Source organism: Bos taurus, chromosome 6 (assembly GCF_002263795.3).
Source record: "Bos taurus isolate L1 Dominette 01449 registration number 42190680 breed Hereford chromosome 6, ARS-UCD2.0, whole genome shotgun sequence".
Classification (NCBI taxonomy): domain Eukaryota; kingdom Metazoa; phylum Chordata; class Mammalia; order Artiodactyla; family Bovidae; genus Bos; species Bos taurus.
In genome coordinates this window covers 49,983,405-50,005,989 of record NC_037333.1, presented here as the reverse complement: position 1 = coordinate 50,005,989, position 22,585 = coordinate 49,983,405, and the positions used below count along the sequence as shown (strand labels likewise).

The 22,585-nt window shown below is 37.5% G+C and overlaps 1 protein-coding gene across 10 annotated transcripts in view; it reads right to left on the bottom strand.

Moving 5' to 3' along the window:
• Window positions 1-22,585, bottom strand: part of PCDH7 (protocadherin 7) — a 473,313-nt gene that overhangs the window by 424,399 nt on the left and 26,329 nt on the right. Inside the window, exon 2 of one of the 10 annotated variants that reach the window (XM_005207829.5) lies at window positions 10,323-22,585. This exon is cut by the window's right edge and continues 15,997 nt beyond it. The exons of the other annotated variants lie outside the window; for them this stretch is intronic. The gene's annotated coding sequence lies outside the window, so the exon portion shown is untranslated. Of the gene's footprint in view, window positions 1-10,322 lie in introns of those variants that run through there. 10 annotated transcript variants of the gene reach the window in all.

Here is a 22,585-nt window from a genome sequence, read left to right as displayed (position 1 = left end):
GAACTGTGTGCATTCTAGTAGAATTAGGGCTGCAATCTTCATCTCACAAAACAACAAAGATTTGGTGAAATTTAAGGCCAATATTTTAACACATTTCATTGGCATACTTGATTTCTTTCGATGTCATGTAAAAAATTTTAAAGTAATATTTACTTTGATGTCTTTAAAAAAATCTGCAGTTATAAATTGTTTGGGCATTGTTGCATAGATAAACATGTTCGGTTCAGTTCAGTTCAGTCGCTCAGTCGTGTCTGACTCTTTGCGACCCCATGAATCATAGCACTCCAGGCCTCCCTGTCCATCACCAACTCCCAGAGTTCACTCAGACTCACGTTCATCAAGTCAGTGATGCTATCCATCCATCTCATCCTCTGTCGTCCCCTTCTCCTCCTGCCCCCAATCCCTCCCAGCATCAGAGTCTTTTCCAATGAGTCAACTCTTCACATGAGGTGGCCAAAGTACTAGAATTTCAGCTTTAGCATCATTCCTTCCAAAGAACTCCCAGGGCTGATCTCCTTCAGAATGGACTGGTTGGATCTCCTTGCAGTCCAAGGGACTCTCAAGAGTCTTCTCCAACACCACAGTTCAAAAACATCAATTCTTCGGTGCTCAGCTTTCTTCACAGTCTAACTCTCACATCCATACATGACCACTGGAAAAACCACAGCCTTGACTAGATGGACCTTTGTTGGCAAAGTAATGTCTCTGCTTTTGAATATGCTATGTAGGTCAGTCATAACTTTTCTTCCAAGGAGTAAGCGTCTTTTAATTTTAGGGTCAATTATAAACTATAAACACTTTATGATATGAAATTCTTGAGTCATTACTTAAAATTAGATACAAAGATGGTTTACTTATGTTCATGAAAATTAAATCTATATATAGTAATGTATCCATTAAAATACACATTCAATCATTTGGGGTGAAAAATTTCCAAAATGTGTTCCATAGTGACCTGAGTTCTTAAATAAAGGATACATGAAGACACTGAGATCATTATAAATACTAATCAGGCTGCCTAAGGAAGTGTCATCTGAAGTCAGTGAAGTATGTGTAACTTTATGAATCCAGAAAAAGATTTTCTCTTAGATACATATGTTTCCCTCACATTTGAGAAATATTTCTTGATACCTCTGATATCAGAATAAATATGTAGTGTTAATAACTTTCCATTTAGATTATATTCAGCTGTTTTAACTAAACTAGAAGTGGCAAATAAGCACATTGGTACAATCATGGATAAATGAGAAGCAGCAGGTTCTGAGTAGGGACTTAGAAGTGACTTATGTGAGGTTTCCCAAGTACATTTGGTAGCATCTTTTTGTAGTTACTTGGTGCTCTTTTTCACTGTTTCTAAGTTTCATTTTTATTCCAAATAGAAAAGGTTATTCAGAGAATTATGCTTAAAATGTGTAAATTTATCAAAATGCAAGTAAGTATTTATAGTAAAGCAAAAAAGAAACTTAGATACCAAATGACTAGGATGTGAGCAGCATAATCTTCCTTTTTTTCTTTCCAAGTGGCAGCTGAGGATATTGAGACCCTATTTCATCATTAATGAAAAGGGATTTGAGAAATAGTGGGATCAAAAACAAAACTCATCCTGAAATCCCAGGCTAACAGAGCACCCTGGGATTCTATCTCCTACTTGTGACTAGACAGCTATACCCATGAGGTAACAGCTGTACTTGATGTAACACTGTGATTTACCCACTTGGTAATGAATGTAGCCTCTACATCAAGAGAAGTTTCTAAGCTTCCATGTTTATCTTATACATGGGTAGATAATTTTACATAAACAAGAGAGCCATTGATATTCAAATAATTTACACTGAATTGTCTACACATGAGAGATGTCCATGGCGACCCATCTACACAAAACTTTTAACTTTAATTTAACTTTATATCAGGATGTTTCTAAAAAATCTTACTCATTGACGTATCACTTTACACTTAGGATCAGAAAAATAAAGATTTAAAAATTATATACACATTTTAGGCCAAACATAACATATTTAACTTACTATTTGCCATTCATCTATGCCCTTCTCATTCGAGTGAGTAATCAAGTTGAGAACATTATGACTGTGTGTAGATTCATTCTATTGATAGATAAAAACAAATCCAACAAGTTGATTCTGCTTACAAAGACCAAGATAAATAACATGTTTGTTTGATTTTATGCTTCATTCTACAAGTACCACTGGCTTTACATCTTTACCACTGGCTTTACATCTTTAAAGCACTTGGTACATTAATGTGAAGATCTAATGCAATCTAGTCCAAGATAGTAACAATAGAAGACTAATGTTTTCCATTTAAAATAATATTTTCCTTGGTCTTTGAAAGTCCTTGAGGGGTAAACTATTTTAATTTAAGAGCTGCAATTGATCTTCAAATATTCAGCAATATTAAAAGCAAAGGGAGTCCTTTTTTCTTTAATCACTCAACTTAAAACTAAAATAAATGAAGATGTTCATAGCATGTGCTCAGGCTGCTAAGTCGCTTCAGTCATGTCCGACTCTGTGCAACCCCATAGACAGCAGCCCACCAGGCTCCCCCGTCCCTGGGATTCTCCAGGCAAGAACACTGGAGTGGGTTGCCATTGCCTTCTCCAGTGCATGAAAGTGAAAAGTGAAAGTGAAGTCGCTCAGTCGTGTCCGACTCCTAGCAACCCCATGGACTGCAGCCTACCAGGCTCCTCTGTCCATGGGATTTTCCAGACAAGAGTACTGGAGTGGGGTGCCATTGCCTTCTCCAAGGAAGCAAGGGGAAAGAAGAGTAAATAACTTTTGACAAATAACCTTCTTTGAACAAATGATATGGTGAGAGTCTCGCCCTTGAAAAACTGTAGCTTTTATAGTTTTATTATACATTGGCTCACTTTATTTCTTTATTTGTCGTTCAGTCACTAAGTCATGTCCAACTCTTTGTGATCCCATGGACAGCAGCCAGGCTTTCCTGTCCTTCATTATCTGCTGGAGTTTATTCAAACTCACATCCATTGACTGGTGATGCTATCTAACCATTTGACCCTCTGTTGCTCCCTTATCCCCCTGCCCTCAATCTTTCCCAGCATCAGAGTTTTTTCAAATGAGTCAGCTCTTTGCATGAGGTGGCCAAAGTATTGAAGCTTCAGCTTCAGCATCAGCATTTCTTTGTTTATTCATTCATATTTAAGATAATTAATAGTCATCAGTAAATGGCATTTTTATGTTATTGTTTATAATGTTTCCTATTGCCTCAGAAGAAAAAACTAATCTTAAGAAAATATGAAAGTGAAATTGAAGTCGCTCAGTCGTGTCCGACTCTTTGTGACACTATGGATGGTAGCCTACCAGGCTTCTCCTTCCATGGGATTTCCAGGCAAGAGTACTGGAGTGGGTTGCCATTTCCTTCTCCAGGGAATCTTCCCGACCCAGGGATTGAACCCAGGTCTCCTACATTGCAGCAGACACTTTACCCTCTGAGTCACAAGGGAAGCATAAAATTGTTTTAAAAAAGTGACCCATAATATTTTGGCATTTTTATAATAAAGATTTTATGTCCAGTCCTCCCAAGCATCTCATGCCAAGGATGCTTATTCCAGTTCTGGAAGGTTAAATGGTATGAGGATTGATATATAAATATAATAAGTTACCTCTGCATTCTATTTTATGATATATTAATATGACACAATTCCTTAACATGTATAAGACTTTAAACTAGAAAAAAGGCCATGCCGCATTTAATTGTTTGAGAAATAAGCATGGTATTTTTCTTACCAAGTAGGTAAAATAGCATACCTGCTTCCTATTATTATTGCTTGGATTTAATATGATGCATTTTAAGAACTTAGCTTGGTGTGAACCACATGATAAGCACACAATAAAGTATGTTTTTACTTAGCATCAAGAGCTTATATACCAATTTGAAAGCAATTCTCTAAAGCTGTGTTGTCCAATACGGTAGTCACTAGCTCCATATGGTTACCGGTACTTGCAGTGAGGTTAGTCCAAAATGAGTTGATGTGCTGTCATTGTAAAACACACACCACATTCTGCAGATAATTTTTATGAAAGGAATGGCAAATATCTCATTAATAATTATACATTGATTAAATCCCCGAGAGGAGGAAATGGCGACCTACTCCAGTATTCTTGCCTGGAATATCCCACGGGAAGAGGAGCCTAGCAGGCTGCAGTCCATGGAGTCGCAAAGAGTTGGACACAACTGAGCAACTGATGTGACTGAACACACATAGTGATTAAATATTGAATTAAAATGTTTTGGATATAGGCAGTTAAGTAAAATATATAATTAAAATTAATTGTATAGGATTTTTTTTATTGTATTATTGTGCCTACTAGAAAATGTAAAATTACATGCATGGCTTCTATTGATATTTTATTAGATACTGCTGCTCTAGAGTATTTTCCACAAGAATAACCCAGGGTGCTTTTTAAAAATGTAGATATCTTGCCCATGCCTGAGGTGAAGAGAAGCAGAACTGTACTTCCTAAAAGCTCCTCTGGTGAAACTTTTGTAGGCAAAAATTTTAAAACCATTTCCCTAGGTTACATACATTAGATGCTGCCAAGCATCCAGGCTCATCCTGTCCTATCTAAAAGTCCTGAAAGATTTGACTATTGCTACTTAGTGTCTGGTGAGAATATAGTTTGACATAAGTAAGAGACGCCAATTAAAAAGCCAGCGGTTACTTTAGGAGGGCTTTCCTGGTGGCTCAGATGCTAAAGAATCTGCCTGCAATGCAGGAGACGCGGGTTTGATCCCTGGATCAGGAAGATACTCTGGAGAAGAAATGGCTACCCACTCCAGTATCGTTGTCTGGACAATTCCAAGGACAGAGGAGCCTGGCGGGCTATAGTCCATGGGGCTGTAAAGAGACGGACATGACTAGCAACTAACAGTTTCCCTTAGGAAGGCTGACTCAACCAAATGGTCAACCTCAGAATTAAGGGGAATTCGCAGACACCTGATTTTAGAAGTAGAAGTGGAGTTGAAGCAAGTGGGTTTTTCTTAACATAGGGTGCAGACAGTATATAGATGATGAAGAGGAAGAGGAACTCTTCTGTGATTCATTTTTGGACACCTCTCCCTAGGACACACAGTTGAGATGCTTCAGAAGGAGGGGGAAAGAGTCAAAAAGAAGGGATGCCTTACTGAGTTTCTCACTTGTACTTTAAGGAAGGCTCATCAGTGTCATTTGTACTTTGAGGAATATCATGGTAAAGTGAAGTATTTAATAAATTCAACAAATTTAGAATAAAGACAGTTTACATTGAGAAAAATTAATACATGAAATTTGTTTAATGTAAAATCATATAACAAGCATAACTGTACCCAAAAAAGTGGCCCATTTTTTTCTGATAATGTTATACTAAAAGTTTTCCGGTTGTTTATTCAATTTGAACATTTTTATTCTGTCATGTGACAGAACTATCAAAGAAGTGATAACAGGCAGCAGAAGTAGAAGCAAAATGTAAACAAGAAAATCCAAGCAGAAAAAAATACATGATTATTTTTCCTGTAACTAAAAAAAATAATAATTCACTTTAGAAATAGAACATTTCAGTCTAATTTCCAAATAATATCACAGAACTATCAGCCATCAACAAGAAGAGACAATCATTGATCAGGAAAAGAAACTAGCAGATTCTCTGTGATATAGCTTAATGGTAGCCAACACTTCTCAGAGCCCTGGAAAGGCAGAGAAGAATTGGGACATGAAAATAAGAATTTGGGGAAAAAAAGCAAGTTCATAACTCCAAGGAGGCTGTGAGGATAAAGGAGGGAGGAGGAAAGCTGGCAGGAAGCCAACATTGAGGAGTGTCTGGAGCAATAGAAGACCCTCTTCTCCCATTTCTCTCTTCTTCCCTTTTAACATCTTCAGTAACAGGAAACAGATATCATGGCAGGAATTTTGGCAAGGGAATACCCACAAACATGCAGAAACACTGGGAATACTGTCTTTGAGAAAAAATAATGGAACTTGAAGCTTAACTCTCATACTTCTTCTGGAAACTTTAAAATCTGATTTTTCTTTTCAGTAATAAAAATTGTATGCATGTGTACATGAACACTCTATTTCCAATCTACAGAGGTAATGCCAATATTTTAAAGGAAGAGTCTGATGAAAAGATAGGCCTAAGTTTCATTACTGGGGATGAAGGTGGCTGAAGTGTAGAAATCAAATGAAAAGAAATAAAGACAGAAATATAACCCTAGCTTTTTGAGCCACATTTGTTTTTAACTAAAAAAATAATATGTAGGATAGATCTGTACTTAGAATGCAGATTAGTGTGTGAAACTTCAACGATGGTATTTTCTGATGTAAAGTAGCATTTATTTCTTAATTTATTTTAAAATATTTCAATTAAATTAGGTCATATTGTAGAAAAGTCTTTTGATTCTATTATATATATCTATATATTTATTTATAAATTTATATTTATAGCGAGCGCTTAGTTGCTCAGTTGTGTCCGACTCTTTGTGACCTCATGGACTATAGCCTATCAGGCTATTCTGTCTATGGGGATTCTCCATGCAGGAATACTGCAGTGGGTTGCCATGACCTCCTCCAGAGGATCTTCCTACTCAGGGATCAAACCCAGGTCTCTCGCATTGCAGGCAGATGCTTTACTGTCTGAGCCACGAGGGAAGCCACATATACATAGATATACACAGTATATATTATAATGTATTTATTTGTATTTCAATGAAATTATAGTTAAGATAAAGAAATATTTCTATAATTTATTTTATTTTTGTATGAAGATAAACCTGTGGCATCCAATAATTTAGTATTCAGTCTCCACTTTTTCACTCTTCCTAGAAAATAGGAGTTTTTTCTTTCTTTATACAACACAGCTCAACATAAACTTGGCTGTTTGATAGGATTTCTTTTGCCTATCAAAGAACCTTTACTTTCAGAATTTCCTAAAAGCTGATCAACCAATTCTAGGAAACTCAATATCCTCTGTTTTACCATAAAAAGTATAAAAACAACAAGGAATCAGGATAGAAAATAAACAGAGTGATTGCTATATCTGTCCAAGAAGAAGGATGGCATCCTTGACACCTCTTGTCCCAGCATAATTTTCGTAGCACTTGCCACCATCTAATCATAATACTTTACATATTTATATCATTAATTACCATTTGATCCCTCCACCAGATACGATAGCAGATATAGCAGTGATTTTTGTCAATGCTATTCTTTGCCATATCCCAATGCCTGGAGCACTCCCTGGCATACAACATACTGAATATGTACTAAATAAAATTTGGTTGCTTACATTCATTAATTTGACCACTGAAACTGGTCTATAAGCTTTTATTCAGAGCCCACAATGTATAGGACACCGTGAATTCAGTGATTAATCAGATGTAATCTTATTTCCCGAGCAAGTCCTATCATTGTGGGAATCAGTTCAGTTCAGGAATACAGTCGTGTTCAGCACTTTACAATCTAATGGACTGCAGCATACCAGGCCTCCCTGTCCATCACCAAATCCTGGAGCTTACTCAAACTCATATCCATTGAGTCAGTGATGCCATAAAACCATCTCATCCTCTGTTGTCCCCTTCTCCTCCTGCCTTCAATCTTTCCCAGCATCATGGTCTGTTCCTGTGGCCACTGCTGAGTTTTCCAAATTTGCTGGCATATTGAGTGCAACACTTTCACAGCATCATCTTTCAGGATTTGAAATAGCTCAACTAGATTTCCATCATCTCCAGCAGCTTTGTTCATAGTAGTGCTTCCTAAGGCCCACTTGACTTCACATTCCAGGTTCTCTGGCTCCAGGTGAGTGATCACACCATCGTGATTATCTGGGTCATGAAGGTCTTTTTGTATAGTTCTTCTGTGTATTCTTGCCAACTCTTCTTAATATCTTCTCCTTCTACTGAAGTGAAAGTGAAAGACCTAGGACTTCCCTGGTGGCTCAGACGGTAAAGCATTTGCCTATAGTGTGGCAGACCCGGGTTCAATCCCTGGGTTGGGAAGATCTCCTGGAGAAGGAAATGGCAACCCACTCCAGTATACTTGCCTGGAAAATCCCATGGACAGAGGACCCTGGTAGGCTACAGTCCATGGGGTCGCACAGAGTTGGAGTTCTTCTGTGTTTTCTTGCCACCTCTCCTTAATATCTTCTGCTTCTATTAGGTTCATACAATTTCTGTCCTTCACTGTGCTCATCTTTGCATGAAAATTTCCCTTGGTATCTCTGATTTTCTTGAAGAAATCTCTAGTCTTTCCCATCCTATTATTTTCCTCTATTTCTTTGCATTGATAACTGAAGAAGGCTTTCTTATCTCTCCTTGCTATTCTTTAGAACTCTGCGTTCAAATGGATTTAGCTTTCCTTTTCTCCTTTGCCTTTTGCTTCTCTTCTTTTCATAGGTACTTGTAAGGCCTCCTCAGACAGCCATTTTATTTTTTTGCATTTCTTTTTCTTGGGGATGGTCTTGATCCCTGCCTCCTGTACAATGTCACGAACCTCTGTCCATAGTTCTTTAGGCCCTCTATCAGATCTGATCCCTTGAATCTATTTGTCACTTCCACTGTATAATCATAAGGGATTTGAATTAGGTCATACTGAATGATCTAGTGGTTTTATATAGAATTCCCTGGAATTCAAGTCTGAATTTGGCAATAAGGAGTTCATGATCTGAGCCACAGTCAGCTCCTGGTCTTATTTTTGCTGACTGTATACAGCTTCTCCATCTTGGCTGCAAAGAATATAATCAATTTGATTTAGGTGTTGACCATCTGGTGATGTCCATGTGTAGTCTTCTCTTGTGTTGTTGGAATTCAGTTCAGTTGAGTTCAGTTCAGTCGCTCAGTCATGTCCGACTCTTTGTGACCCCATGAACCACAGAACTCCAGGCCTCCCTGCCCATCACCAATTCCCGGAGTCCACCCAAACTCATGTCCATTGAGTTGGTGATGCCATCCAACCATCTCATCCTCTGTCATCCCCTTCTCCTCCTGCCCTCAATCTTTCCCAGCATCAGGGTCTTTTCCAATGAGTCAGTTTTTCACATCAGGTGGCCAAATTATTGGAGTTTCAGCTTCAACATCAGTCCTTCCAGTGAACACCCAGGACTGATCTCCTTTAGGATGGACTGGTTGGATCTCCTTGCAGTCCAAGGGACTCTCAAGAGTCTTCTCCAACACCACAGTTCAAAAGCATCAATTCTTCGGCGCTCAGCTTTCTTTACAGTCCAACTCTCACATCCATCCATGACTACTGGAAAAACCATAGCCTTGACTAGATGGACTTTTGTTGACAAAGTAATGTCTCTGCTTTTCAATATGCTGTCTAGTTTGGTCATAACTTTCCTTCCAAGGAGTAAGCATCTTTTAATTTCATGGCTGCAATCACCATCTGCAGTGATTTTGGAACTCAGAAATATAAAGTCAGACACTGTTTCCACTGTTTCCCCATCTATTTGCCATGAAATGATGGGACCAGATGCCATGATCTTGTTGGAATAGACATATAAAAATTAATTAGAACACAGCATGATTACTCTATGTTGAATGAAGACCAAAAGCAGGAGAATAACTCATTTACATGGGAGCTAGGGAAAACACTGCATAGGAAGTGACACTGAACTGAGACACTTAAGTCTTGGAATATATGTCTGTTGCTGAGTAATGGAGAAGGATCAAAGGACATTTCAGACAGAAGAAAAAGAATGTACAAAAAGCATGGAGCTGATGAAGCAAATGTTCCACAGAGCGAAGAGAAAATAGTTTAGTGTGGCTAGAGTAGAGCATACTTGAGAAATAAATCAAGAAGTACAGATTAATTAATTCACTTGCTAAGACTCTTTTCCTCTGCTCATCAGTCTTCTTTTTATCCTATAGGAAGCTACTGAAGACTTCACTTGCTGAGAAAATAACTTAGGAGGACAAAGATATTTTGTGGGTTCTCTTTTTATTGTGAGCAGCAGTGAGGAAGGAGGACATGGAGGTAGAGGGAGTTTTCAGGGCCCAACAAGAAACTCGTTTGTACACTTCCCTGGTGGCTCAGGCGGTAAGGAGCCTGCCTGCAGTGCGGGAGACCTAGGTTCGATCTCTGGGTTGGGAAGATCCCCAGGAGAAGGAAATGGCAACCCATTCCAGTATTCTTGCCTGGAAAATCCCATGGACGGAGGAACCTGGCAAGCTACAATCCACAGGTTTGCAAAGAGTCAGACATGACTGAGAGACTTCACTTTCTTTCATGTAAACTTCTCAAGATATAAACAATTACTAGAACCAGAACTGTGCATCACTTACAACTACCACCAAGAGATGAAGAAAGCAGTAGCTTTAAAATTTTAGAAAATGAATTTTTACATGCAGTTTATTTATTTGAAAACAGAGATGCACATACAATTTTGAACAATAAAGCTGTACAACTTTCTAAGGTAAAGCACATTTGAGTTTTTGCCCCAGTTAGTATTACAGAAATGCACAAATATTATGAGATGTTAAGTGAGCCTGGTGTTATTGTATCAACCTCTTAGAGAGTTGAATTCGTGAAGTCACAGAGCCTCGGGTTCCAGTCTAGCTCTATCCCTTATTAACTATACAATCTTGGGCAAGTTGTTCAAGCTTGAGCCTCAGTTTCTTTACCTGAGAAAACCAACACAAAAACAATATCCTTCAGCACTGAAAGAATGAAATGACCTAATCAGCCTAAACACACCTTGCACAGTGTCTAATATATAACAGATCCTCTGTCAATGTGGATATCCTTAAGCTTCCTTATAAACATAATTGTTGAAGCCACCTGAACACCACCAAATGAGTTACAGAAACTCATCAGAAGTTTTGACCACTCATTCGCTTGTTAAACTATTCAATTAGATAATGTCAAAAAAAATACATATGGTTTTCTCAAGGGTTCACTTAAAATATTTAAATACCAAATCAAATTGAAGATAAAATACTGAAATCTTTTAAAAGGGTATCTGTATGTCATATGATAAATGATGAATCTCTTTAAATGTCTTACATACTTCCTTGAATAGTATTATCTTGTGACCTTCACTTTTGTACAGCAATAAAAGTACCTTGAGCCTGACAAGATTTATTGTTTCCAACTTATATCTCCTGCATTCGGTGTGAATTTCATTCCCATTAACACTGTACAATTTAAGACCTTTAATTCATAACCTTTGCAAACCTGAAACACCTCAGACCCCAAACAATCTAAAATAAATCAATATATAATGTTTTCTAAAGAAGAAAGGAAAAATAATAAAGTGATACATTTTTGCTCGTATCACTAGGTCTGCTTGAATATGACAACCTCCTTCCTTTTCACTTGATAAATGTCTTGGGAATGCTTTGCTGCTTGCCTGATATGGAACTGAACTTATTTCAGGACATGTTCTAATGAGTCATGGGAGAGGCTAAGAGTAAACCATTCTACTACTGCCCGGTCCTTCTAGAAAAACCTAGAGAGTGTTTGCAGCACATCTTTTTGTTGTTGTTGTTAAATTAATTTCTTTATTTTAATTGGAGGTTAATTACTTTACAATATCGTGGTGGTTTTCGCCATACATTGACATGAATCAACCACAGGTGTACATGTGTCCCCACATCCTGAACCACCATCGCCCCAACTCCGTCCCCACCCCATCCCTCTGGGTTTGCAGCATATCTTGATGGCTGAGTAGATAAGACAATGGCGGTGCTAACTGATAAAGGAGGCTTAAGTTATTACTGACGGTCCAACCTGACTCCAATTTGACAAGTGGAGTGAAAGTCGCTCAGTTGTATCCAACTCTTTGCGACTCCATGGACTATACAGTCCATGAAATTCTCCAGGCCAGAATACTGGAATGGGTAGCTTTTCCCTTCTTCAGGGGATCTTCCCAACCCAGGAATTGAACCCCAGTCTCCTGCATGCAAGTGGATTCTTTACCAACTGAGCTACAAGGGAAGCCCAATTTGACAAGGGGGTGTATAGAGATTCAGTGTATCTTATGAAAATGTATTTCAGAAGCACATGCATGCATGCTAAGTCACTTCAGTCATGTCCAACTCTTTGTGACCCTATGGATGTCTCCTCTGTCCATAAGGATTCACCAGGCAAGAATACAGGAGTGGGTTGCCATTCCCTTATCCAAGGGATCTTTCTGACCCAGAGGTTGGACCTGCTTCAGAAACACACTCAAATATATTTTGTTGTTCAGTTGCTAAGTCATGCCTGAGTCTTTACAACCCCATGAACTGAATCATGCTAGACTTCCCTGTCCTTCACTATCTCCTAGAGTATGCTCAAATGCATGTCCATTGAGTCAGTGAGGTAATCCAATCATCTCATCCTCTTCCACCCTCTTCTCCTCCTGCCCTCTATCTTTCCCAGCATCAGGGTCTTTTTCAGTCAGTCAGCTCTTCACATCAGGTAGCCAAAGTATTGGAGCTTCAGCTTCAGCATCAGTCCTTCCAATGAATATTCAGGGTTGATTTCCTTTAGGATTGACTGCTATCCAAAAGACTCTCAAGAGTCTTCTCCAGCACCACAATTTGAAAGCATCAATTCTTCAGCACTCAGCCTTCTCTTATGGTCCAACTCCCACATCTGTATACATGACTACTGGAAAAACCTTAGCTTTGACTAGACAGATCTTTGTCCACAAAGTGATGTCTCTGCTTTTTAATATGCTGTCTAGTTTTGTCATAGCTTTTCTTCCAAGGAGTGTCTTTTAACGTTCTGCCATTATGTTTAGTGGTTTCTACTGTCAGTAACACTTTGAATAAAATGAAGATTTTATCAGTAAATTTCCTAGTAGTCAAATATAATTCAAACCTTATTTTAAATTATATTTATAATTATTTATTTTCCTTATTTATGTGTGCAATGAAGTTGCACAAGGTACTGGTAACTACTCCTTTGAGAAGAATACTTGGAAGAGGCTAGTTTGCAATTTTTAAAAATTCATCACATATATAACAATTTTTATATCTTTATTTTAAATGAGAATGTAAGCAACATGAGAACAACAGAGCCCAACAGAATGTAGGTGTTTAATAAATATTTGCTGAATGATAACAGAATCAATCTGTTCTCTAACAGAGCCTAAAAATGGTTCTTGCCATGGAAACCAGGCTCAAACTCAGTCTGAGCCCTGTGCCAAAAATCCATAGATTACATGGCACATGGAATGCCACCTTACATGGTGAGTTCTTGGTAGTCTTCCTAAGGCTTAGGGCCTACTTCAAGAATGTGTCAAGTTTGTTGACAATATATCTTCATACATCAACTGAGAAAAATTTGTAATTTGTATGAAAATATACTTCTTAGGAGATTTTTGCTAACTTAACAATATTACCACTCAGAAAATATGCTGTTCACAGATTACAGCAACTGCATATAAACTGAGAGACTTTCATTCTGTTTCTTATCAATAAAAGAGTTGTAAAGGTTATCTCTCTCTTTGCAGTTAAAGATACATAAAGGGAAATAAGATATGTACCAGAAACAAAAAGATTTGGAATGAAAAAGTTAAGAGAAAGGCTTTGACCTGTCTTTTATAGTGCCCATGGTTGTTTATAGTGACTTAAAGAGTTGCCCAGGCATGATGCTGACATTTATGGTATTTTATCATCCATACCAATCCACTAAGAACTCTTCCGCTTTCATTAATATAATTTCATCAGAGATTCCTGGAATCTAAGCACTTATTCCTTTCAGAACTTCCCAAAATTCATGACACCAAGTTCAAATGCTCCCATTTTGAAGCCTAATATTTTTAACTGGTTTACAGTAACATATCCTTTACCAACACCACTGCAAATTGAATTACCATTTATTTAATTAGTAACTGTATGTGGGGTCAAACACCTTTATTCACAAATTTTGTCCCATTTATTTTCAGGCATTTTCACCCCAAAACAAGAATGCTAAAGGGAAGAGAAAAATAAGAGACTTCGTGTAGAAGAATCTGGGTCAAAGTTCCATCACCAGCTTCTGTGGCCACCAGTAATCACCAAGATTCACTGAAAGACAAGGACTTAGGAGGGTTTGAAAAAGTGTCAGCAGAAGAAGAGCCCGCATCTTCTAATATTTACTTGCATTGTTAACATTGCTCACATTCAGACCAAAACATAGCTTTCATTATTTTAAGAAGTGGAATATTGAGGCTAATTACTCAACTATAGTGGAATTTTCCTTCAAACTTCAGGTTCAAAACTAAAGAGAAGAGACAGCAGGTAGCTGCTGATACCCCCCCTACTCCTAGAATTATTCTCTTGCTTTGGAAATGTGTTGTGAGAACAAAAAGAGTAAAAAATTTTATAGAGGCTAATAAAAAATATATATATTTATATTTGTGCTCTGCTGTGCTTAGTCATCTTTGCAACCCCATTTAAAGAGTATCAAAGAGTATCAAATGTAAGTGCATCCACATAATGTAAGGGCTGACTTCCGTGGTGGCTCAGATGGTAAAGAATCCACCTGCAATGCAGGAGACCCAGATTCGATCCCTGAGTTTGGAAGACTCTCTGGAGAAGGAAATGGCAACCCACTTTAGTATTCTCGCCTGAGAATTCCATGGATAGAGGAGCCTCGCAGGCTACACTCTACGGGATCACAGAAAGTTGGACACAACTGAGCAACTGACACTCTCACTTTTACATAATAAAAAACTTGAGTTCCAATTATGTAGCTGACAAACTTTCAAAAAAACTATTTCCCAACTATGATTATTTCACAACTTTCTAAAAGATAATGATGTAAGAAATATTTCATAGTGTGCACATGAAGATTTAAGAAACATTTTTTAGTTGAGAAGCAGAAGAGGGACTCTTATTCTCAAAATGTTTCTGAGATCTTTGATCCTCTAACACTTTAATCAGAATAACCCAGCAAAGGACATTTATTAAGTACTATCACGTTTGAACATCCAAATGCCTCTGTAAAATCTTCACTATATTAAGCTCACTCAGAAATAATTGAATTGGTACAGCATCACGTTTAAGATATCTTAAAAGATTTTAAAGACAAAATTCTGATTGGCTTATACTATACAAGGGTATAGAGGTTAGAAATTTTAAAAAAATTAAGTCACTTTGCACTAAGCATTAGCCATACAGCTAATGATTCTAAACTACTTTGTAGTTCCAGTTCCCATATCTTAGTATGGCGCACAAAATCCTTACAAACAGGAACTCCACTTATTTTATCACTCACCGTTTCCACTCTGTGACAAAGGACACCTCTAAGTCTTGCCCTAAGTATTTCTATTTCCCTTTCCAGAAAACACCTACTTGACCTTGAAAGTTCTGTGAAGGTCACTATCTACATTCTAGAAAAAGTTAGTATCTTTTTTCTCTCCCATACTACTTCATACATATGCAGTCCAAGTGCTTTCAGTTCAGTTCAGTCGCTCTGTCGTGTCCAACTCTGCGACCCTATGGACTGCAGCATGCCAGGCTGCCCTGTCCATCACCAACTCCTGGTGCTTGCTCAAACTCATGTCCATTGCATCGGTGATGACATCCAGCCATCTCATTCTCTGTCATCCCCTTCTCCTCCCGCCTTCAATCTTTCCCAGCATCAGGGTCTTTTCCAAAGAGTCAGTTCTTAACATTAGGTGGCCAAAGTATTGGAGTTTCAGTTTCAGCATAAGACTTTCCAATGAATATCCAGAGTTGACTTTCTTTAGGATTGACTGGTTGGATGTTCTTGCAGTCAAGGAAATCTCAAGAGTTTTCCCCAACACCACAGTTCAAAAGCATCGATTCTTTGGTGCTCAGCTTTCTTTATAGTCCAACTCTCACATCCATACGTGACTACTGGAAAAACCATGGCTTTGACTAGATGGACCTTTGTTGGCAAAGTAATGTGTCTGCTTTTTAATATGCTGCCTAGGTTGGGCATGGCTTTTTTTCCAAGGAGCAAGTGTCTTAATTTCATAGCTGCAGTCACCATCTGCAGTGATTAAGGAGTCCCCAAAAATAAACTCTGTCACTGTTTCCATTGTTTCCCCATCTATTTGCCGTAAGGTGATGGGACCAGATGTCATGATCTTTGTTTTTTGAATGTTGAGTTTTAAGCCAACTTTTTCATTCTCCTCTTTCACTTTCATCAAGAGGCTCTTTAGTTCTTCTTCACTTTTGCCATAAGTGTGGCATCATCTGCACATTTGAGGTTATTGATATTTCTCCTGGCAATTTTGATTTCAGCTTGTGCTTCATTCAGCCCAGCATTTCGTATGATGTACTCTGGATATAAGTTAAATAAGCAAGGTGACAATATATAGTCTTGATGTTCTCTTTTCCCAATTTAGAACCAGTCTGTTGTTCTATGTCCGGTTCTAACTGTTGCTTCTTGACCTCCATACAGATTTCTGAGGAGGGAGGTCAGGTGGTCTGGTATTCCCATCTCTTGAAGAATTTTTCAGTTTGTTATGATGTACATAGTCAAAGACTTTGGTGTAATCAATAAAGCAGAAGTAGATGCCTTTTTTGGTATTCTTTTCCTTTTTCCATGATCCAGTGGATGTTGGCAATTTGATCTCTGGTTCCTCTGCCTTTTCTAAAGCCAGCTTGAACATCTGGAATTTCACGGTTCATGTACTTTTGAAGCCTGGGCTGGAGAATTTTGAGCATTACTTTGCTACCATGTGAGCTGAGTACAATTGTGCCGTAGTTTGAACATTCTTTGGCATTGCCTTTCTTTGGAATTGGAATGAAAGCTGACCTTTTTCAGTCCTGTGGCCACTGCTTCCTTTTCCAGATTTCCTGGCATATTGAGTGCAGCACTTTCACAGCATCATCTTTAAGGATTTGAAATAGCTCAACTGGAATTCCATCACTTCCACTAGCTTTCTTCATAGTGATGCTTCCTAAGGCCAAGTGCTTTAGTACTTTGTTTATATAGCTGTCTCTCCTGTTACATCCAAAGACGCTTTCAGAGTGGGCACCATTTTACGTTCATTTTTTGTGTCTTCTGCACTTGGATCAGTACCTAGCACTCAACATAATTTCAATAACTTGGTAAATTAAATCACTGAGTGAGCACAAACAGACAACATCATACCATTGAACAAAGCACATGAAAATGTTTTAATGTGTTTTAATATGATGAACAAACACAAATTATCTGGGGAAGAATTAATTTACAGATGCACTTCTGAATTTTCCTTATCCATATGATCAGGCTCTACATCCAAGATGTTGACCAGTGTAGATGTGTGTTAGTCATTCAGTCGTGTCCGACTCTTTGTGACCCCATGGACTGTAGTCTTCCAGGCTCCTGTGTCCATGGAATTTTCAGGCAAGAATACTACAGTGGGCTGCCATTCCCTTCTCCATAGGATCTTCCCAGCCCAGGGATTGAACCCCCAATATAGATTACATGCCCAGAATCCCTTTCTTTCTGGCTTACAGCCAGGTTTAGTCAGTGGAAACTCTTGACTCAGACTAAAAAGAGAGAGAAGATAAAGGTCAGAGTATTTATTCCCTGACTCCTCGTCTCCAAGGCCACTTTGGGCAGCCCTGTCTAAATATTTACTTTATTCTATTAACTTCTCTCTCTCCTTTTCCCCTGCAGAGTAGAGGTGGGACTCAGTGGGCAGGGTCTCTCTTCCTTGTCATTGTTGACATTTTAAGCACCATATTTCCATGTCATGAGTAGCTTCCCTGTGCTCTATACTATGTTTAGCAACATTTCTGGCCTCTATCCAGTAGATATAAATAATCTTTTTAGAGCAGTCTACAATTTATAGATTACTTTCACCTATTTAATCTCACTTGAGCTGCATAAGTCTATAAATAGACATTATTAGAACACCTACCTTTACAGATGAGGAAATGAAACTCATAGTAACTAAAAAACATGTACTGGGAAAAATCCTATGGAGTGTAATAATAGGTACAAAGTGTTTTTATATCAAAGTCATAATTTCATTTCATATTGTAAACATATATTGACTAAATTTCCTTATATTATCATTTGCCTAAATTACAGCGTTTCATCACCAAGGCCATTGAGTTTCCTATGAAATGCCAAAGTCATGATGGAATTCTCTGGATGTTATATTAAATGTGAGTGATATAGTTAGTCATCTATTATATATATTTCTAACCCTTAGAAGAAAAATGTTGCAAGTATGTTGTATTGAGAATTGAAATCCTCTTCGAAGATAATATATACTGAACCCCTTCTACAAAAATGCCCACCAGAATTACAATAGAAAAATAGAGTAATTCCAGGCATGCTTATGTATTTGATCATTTTACATTAAAGCAAGAAAGATGTTTAATGCATTTCAGATTTCTAGGGACTGCTTCTATCATTCCACTTCTCTTATAGAAAACCCAGTCCTATTGAAACTTGCTCACTCAGCCAAAGAGATACAGAGTCTGACAGTCTGCTATCAGACTTTAAGGAACTAAGAGATGTCAGCATATATGTGTCCTGCAAAGTTCAGAAATCAAAGAGGCTGCAGGTAATGTCTCCCCTAGGATCTCAGGGAATATTAATTGATGACAATTGATGAAACTGCATCTTTTCTCCAGGGTCTACATTTATTTTTTCTTTCCCAGGGGGACATTATTTTGGTTCCATAGTCTCCAATGGAAATACATGTGAGACTAAACTGAATGCATATCAGTAAGCTATGAATGAATGGCCTTTTCTAAATTAAAGCATAACTTTTCCTCTTTTGATAACTACTAGTCCAATCATAGTATGGGCTTCTGCAATCAAACAAATCATAAGCCACAGCAGTTAGAAAGAGCAGAATTATGTCTAGTGCCAGATAAATTACCTTTTACTGCCCTCAAGATAGCCCTGATATCATGTTATTCCTCTAGGTGCATCACTGTTAGGCCAAGTCCTAGAGAGTAAAGACACTATCCTTTATGGAGTTTCTGTTATATCCCAGGATCTGTGCTCCATTATCCCATTAACCCTCATAATACCCCTACTTGGTACACAATGTTATTCTCAAATTACAGATGAGGATATTGAAGACTCAATGAGAAATCAAATTTACCCTGTTTCAAAGCTAATCTCACTTCTTTACTGCCTCTTGTTGATCAAGTCAGTCAGACCCTATCTAACAACAATCATAGTATTTAACTTAATTAGTACTTAATTAGTAAGTTCAATTAATAAACAGTGTGCAAAGTTGCTGCAGTCAGAAATAGTCATTAAAGTGAAGAGTGAATCACTAAATCATATTACCTCTCAAAACATTTGACAGATTTATACATAAAATTTACCTTACAGAAAAAATCATTGCAGCTTTTTCTATCCTTAAGCTTTTTCAAATACAAAAAAAATTCTTTTGAGGGAAAAGTAAGATACAGAAATAATAATGAAATAATTATTTGGTGATTTCATGGGGAAAAGGCAGACTGGAGACTGCCCAAATAATATTTTGTGGTTTATAAACTGTGTTTGTCATGTTTTTAGAATGTTTGCCTATCAGACCTACAGTGAACAGAATGATTCCCCTCCAAGATGTCCACATCCTAATCCCAGAAATTTATGAATATGTTACCCTACATAGCACAAGGAATTAAAAATGCAGATGGAATTAGCTTCTAATCAATTGATCATAAAATAAGAATATTTTTCTGTATCATCCAAGTGGATCTAATGTATCCACAATGTCCTTAAATGATTAAGAGAGAAACAGAAGACAGCAGCCAGGGTGATATTTCAAAAAGACTCTTTACCAGCCATTGCTGGCTTTGAAGATGGACGAGAGTCAAGAGACAAAGATGCAGGCAGCTTTCAGAAACTGGAAAAGGCAAGAAAATAGATTCCCCTCTTGATCTTTCAAAAAGAAACACACAGCAGACAATACATTGATAATAGCCTAGGGAGACCCATTTTTGACTTCTGACCATCAGATATATAAGAAATAAATAATTGTTATTTAAGTTATTATGTTATTAAAAATTGGTTACAAAGGCAATAGAAAACTAATTCAAGACTGAAGTAAGGCCTGGAAGATACCTGGAAAATGGTGATTAGTTGCATTAGCCAACATCCCATAGGACATAAATTAAAGTCTCCTGGTTGTATAGTAGGAGATGTCTCCATTTTCTTAAATATGATTCAGCATTAACTATATAAAGTGTATTAAAACATTTTATCATTACACAAATGGTTTTAGCCAACACCTTTTTAAAAACCATGATATAAACTGCCATGATGGAGAATAATTTAAAAATGCGTTAAAAATACTTAAAGTGTTAAGACACATCATGCATCTTGTTCAAATGATTAATTATACTGCTCTATTCTGATTCATGAAATAATTCAACATGATACCAATGATATAAAAGACCTAGTGATAAAAGCAAACTTTATTACTAAATGCTCAAAAGCCCACTGTAACAAAAATCTATCTGTGGTTTACTAGACTCTACTCAATTAAAAAAATTGAAAAACAAAATGAAAAGAAAAAAGAATGAAGGAAAAGTGAAGAAAATTCTCTTACATTAGCCAGACTTAGATAGTTAAAATAACTATTGCTAGCTGGAATGTTTTAGCATTAAATTAATTTCTAATTCCTACATACAGGTGCTAGTGATACTAACATATCAAACCACTAGCATTCACCAGTGTAAATATACTTTCAATAGAATATCCCAAGCTAAGGATAGGGTTAAACTGTTGTCCTGAGAGAATTATACAGAGATTCTGCAAATTCTGTAGAAAGTGAATGGGGTGGATTTCAGGAATAGTTATTGAAAATAAGGCCTCAGGAGACTGGAAAAGCTGGCAACACAAAAACAAGGAAACAGAGATGCCAAAATATGAAGGGGAAGATTGCAGCCAAGGCTAATTACACAGTGAAGCCCATTCCAGAACACCTAGCCCTCTGCTCTCCTTTCAAGGCGCAGGCTTATACCTGGCATGGTGAGGTCCACGAGGTCTCAAAGAATCAGAAACAACTGAGTGACTGAACAACAAGAACAATTTCCAGAAAATCAATTCAGTTGTTCTTCCAAAAAGTAACATTTTCCAAGTCTTTTTTTTTTTTACCATAAGCCTCAACAAGAGCATTTAAAATATGTGACCTTTCTTCATGCTGCTTCTTTTTAATATTTTTCAAAAATAACACAAATAAAATTTCTAATTTAAAAATATCATTGTCTAAATTCGAGTTATTAGCTTCTGTTATTTCTGGGGGAGGAGAGACTTCCAGACCAAAATTTACCCCAGAACCAATACAACATTGTAAAGTAATTAGCCTCCAATTAAAATAAATAAATTTAAATTAAAAAAAAATTTACCCCAGAATTTAAAATATAATGTTATCTTATATCTACATTACTTTGCTAGCATGTGAGATGAGTGCAATTGGGCTATAATTTGAACATTCTTTGTCATTGCCTTTCTTTGGGATTGGAATGAAAACTGACCTCTTCCAGTTCTGTAGCCACTGCTGAGTTTTTCAGATTTGCTGGCGTATCGAGTGCAGCACTTTCACAGCATCATCTTTTAGGATTTGAAATACCTCATCTAGAATTCCATCACCTTTGGAACTAGCTTTGCTCGTAGTGATATTTCCTAAGGCCCACTGGACTTCGCATTCCAGTATGTCTGGTTCTAAGTGAGTGATCACACCATTGTGGTTATCTGGGTCATGAAGATCTTTTTGTATAGTTTTTCTGTGTATTCTCGCCACCTCTTCTTAATATCTTCTGTTTCTGTCAGGTCCATACCATTTATGTCCTTTACTGTGCTCATCTTCGCATGAAATGTTCCTTTGGTATCTCTAATTTTCTTGAAGAGATCTCTAGTCTTTTCCATTCTATTGTTTTCCTCTATTTCATTGCATTGATTGCTGAGGAAGGCTTTCTTATCTCTCCTTGCTATTCTTTGGAACTCTACATTCAAATGGGTATACTTTTCCTCTTCTCCTTTGCCTCTCACTTGTCTTTTTTTCTCAGCTATTTGTAAGGCCTCCTCAGACAACCATTTTGCCTTTTTGCACTTCTTTTTCTTGGGGATGGTCTTGATTCCTGCCTCTGTCAAATGTTCTTGTACAATGTCACAAACCTCCGTCCATAGTTCTTAAGGCACTCTGTCTATCAGATCTAGTCCCTTGACTCTATTTGTCACTTTCACTGTATAATTGTAAGGGATTTGATTTAGGTTATAACTGAATGGTCTACTGGTTTTCCCTACTTTCTTCAATTTAAGTCTGAATTTGGCAATAAGGAGTTCATGATCTGTAGAAAATTCTTAAAGAGATGGGAATACCAAACCACCTGACCTGCCTCCTCAGAAATCTGTATGCAGGTCAAAAAGCAACAATTAGAACAGGACATGGAACAACCGTCTGGTTTCAAATCAGGAAAGGAGTATGTCAAGGCTGCATATTGTCACCCTGCTTATTTAACTTATATGCAGAGCACATCATGCGAAATGCCAGGCTGGATGAAGCACAAGATTCTCCTGGAATCAAGACTGCCAGGAGAAATATCAATAACCTCAGATACACACATGACACCACCCTTGTGGCAGAAAGTGAAGAACTAAAGAGCCTCTTGATAAAAGTGAAAAAAGAGAGTGAAAGCACTGGCTTAAAACTCAACACTCAGAAAACTA